Source organism: Syngnathus scovelli, unplaced genomic scaffold, assembly GCF_024217435.2.
Source record: "Syngnathus scovelli strain Florida unplaced genomic scaffold, RoL_Ssco_1.2 HiC_scaffold_374, whole genome shotgun sequence".
NCBI lineage: Eukaryota > Metazoa > Chordata > Actinopteri > Syngnathiformes > Syngnathidae > Syngnathus > Syngnathus scovelli.
The window spans coordinates 17,061-20,000 of NW_026061471.1; positions in this window are offsets into that span (position 1 = coordinate 17,061).

A 2,940-nucleotide genomic window follows, 5' to 3' on the forward strand; every position below is an offset into this window, starting at 1 on the left:
CGTTCGTGGCCGACCGGGGAACCGGCGAAGGCGGACGCATCGCGGCGCGAGAGCCGTTGGCACTTTGGAAAAATAAATAAATAAATAAATAAATAAATAAATAATTCGCCGACCGGGCTCCGGGGCAAGAGGCCGAATTTTCGCTCGTTCGGGCCGACCGGGGAACCGGCGAAGGCGGACGCAGCGCGGCGCGAGAGCCGTTGGCACTTTGAAAAAAAAAAAAAAAAAAAAAAAAAAAATTCGCCCACCGGGCTCCGGGGGAAGAGGCCGGCTTTTCGCCGTTCGCGGCCGACCGGGGAACCGGCGAAAGCGGACGCGCTCTCTAACGAGCCCCGCCGGCCGGAGGAAGTGCGCCCTCTGGCGGACACGCCGTTGTAAATGAATGGGGTTTGGCACTTAGTGCATTTTTCGCCCAAGTCGAAGCGCGCTCCGGGCGAGGAGGCCGGATTCTCGCCACCCGTGGCCGGCCGGGGAACCGGCCAAGGCGGACGCGCTCTCTAACGAGCCCCGCCGGCCGGAGGAAGTGCGCCCTCTGGCGGACACGCCGTTGTAAATGAATGGGGTTTGGCACTTGGTGCATTTTTCGCCCAAGTCGAAGCGCGCTCCGGGCGAGGAGGCCGGATTCTCGCCACCCGTGGCCGGCCGGGGAACCGGCGAAGGCGGATAGGCTTTCACGGAGGATCCGCCGGCTGGTCCGCGGGCCGATTAGGGTCCCGCGAGTGAGCGGTGGCGGTCCGGAATCCAGGCCGGCCAGGAGGCACCGCCAGGCGGATAGGCTTTCACGGAGGTCCCGCCGGCTGGTCCGCGGGCCGATTAGGGTCCCGCGAGTGAGCGGTGGCGGTCCGGAATCCAGGCCGGCCCGGAGCCACCGCCAGGCGGATAGGCTTTCACGGAGGAGCCGCCGGCTGGTCCGCCGGGGGAAGTGCGCCCTCTGGCGGACACGCCGTTGTAAATGAATGGGGTTTGGCACTTTGTGCATTTTTCGACCAGCGGCAACGCAGGCTGACGGGCGGCCGCTTCCGCGGGCCGGCACTACTCTACGGAGGCGCTAGCCGCCTCCGGTGGGGGCCGTGTGATCTCGCTGGATGCCCGAGGACCTTCCGCCAGGCCCGGCCGCAGCTTTTGCGCGCGCCCGGTCCTATTACCTGGTGGAAGCTGGAGGCCGGGGCTCGGCAGCTCGCTGCCCGGGGACCCTCCGCGAGGCCCGGCCGCAGCTTTTACGCACGGCCGCTGCTATTCTCTGGCTCCGGCTTCGTCCCGGAGGGTGCTTGGGGAACGGCGGCGCACACCGCGAACGGCCGGTGGCGGTCGGCCGGTGGCGGTCGGCTGGTGGCGGTCGGCTGGTGGCGGTCGGGGGTGGCGCTTGGGGATGGCGCTTGGGGATGGTGGCTGTCGGCTGGTGGCGGTCGGCTGGTGGCGCTTGGGGATGGCGCTTGGGGATGGTGGCTGTCGGCTGGTGGCGGTCGGCTGGTGGCGGTCGCCTTGTGGCGGTCGGGGATGGCGCTTGGGGATGGTGGCTGTCGCCTTGTGGCGGTCGGCTGGTGGCGGTCGGCTGGTGGCGGTCGGGGGGTGGCGGTCGGGGGTGGCGCTTGGGGATGGTGGCTGTCGCCTTGTGGCGGTCGGCTGGTGGCGGTCGGCTGGTGGCGGTCGGGGGGTGGCGGTCGGGGGTGGCGCTTGGGGATGGTGGCTGTCGCCTTGTGGCGGTCGGCTGGTGGCGGTCGGCTGGTGGCGGTCGGCTGGTGGCGGTCGGGGGTGGCGCTTGGGGATGGTGGCTGTCGCCTTGTGGCGGTCGGCTGGTGGCGGTCGGCTGGTGGCGGTCGGGGGTGGCGCTTGGGGATGGTGGCTGTCGCCTTGTGGCGGTCGGCTGGTGGCGGTCGGCTGGTGGCGGTCGGGGGGTGGCGGTCGGGGGTGGCGCTTGGGGATGGTGGCTGTCGCCTTGTGGCGGTCGGCTGGTGGCGGTCGGCTGGTGGCGGTCGGCTGGTGGCGGTCGGGGGTGGCGCTTGGGGATGGTGGCTGTCGCCTTGTGGCGGTCGGCTGGTGGCGGTCGGCTGGTGGCGGTCGGGGGGTGGCGGTCGGGGGTGGCGCTTGGGGATGGTGGCTGTCGCCTTGTGGCGGTCGGCTGGTGGCGGTCGGCTGGTGGCGGTCGGGGGGTGGCGGTCGGGGGTGGCGCTTGGGGATGGTGGCTGTCGCCTTGTGGCGGTCGGCTGCTGGCGGTCGGCTGGTGGCGGTCGGCTGGTGGCGGTCGGGGGTGGCGCTTGGGGATGGTGGCTGTCGCCTTGTGGCGGTCGGCTGGTGGCGGTCGGCTGGTGGCGGTCGGGGGTGGCGCTTGGGGTTGGTGGCTGTCGCCTTGTGGCGGTCGGCTGGTGGCGGTCGGCTGGTGGCGCTTGGGGATGGTGGCTGTCGCCTTGTGGCGGTCGGCTGGTGGCGGTCGCCTTGTGGCGGTCGGGGATGGCGCTTGGGGATGGTGGCTGTCGCCTTGTGGCGGTCGGCGGTGGTGGTTTGGGACCGGCGTCCGGCGCAAAGTGCGTGTTGCGCGGGCCGGAGAAAATTTAGGCCAGGGGCCCGCCGCTGGAGAAATTTTTAGGTACCAGGGGTGGATTTTTTTTGTCACCGCAGGAGGGGGACGTTGCCTCCGTCCGTGTCCGACGGAAAGTGCGTGTTGCGCGGGCCGGAGAAAGTTTAGGCCAGGGGCCCGCCGCTGGAGAAATTTTTAGGTACCAGGGGTGGATTTTTTTTGTCACCGCAGGAGGGGGACGTTGCCTCCGTCGGTGTCCGGCGGAAAGTGCGTGTTGCGCGGCCCGGAGAAAGTTTAGGCCCGGGGCCCGCCGCTGGAGGAATTTTTAGGTACCAGGAGCGGATGTACTTACTTCCACAGCGCCCGCGCGCTCCCGGCCGGTGTCCGAGGATGCTGCCTCATCCCCGGACGCGCCTCTTACGCAC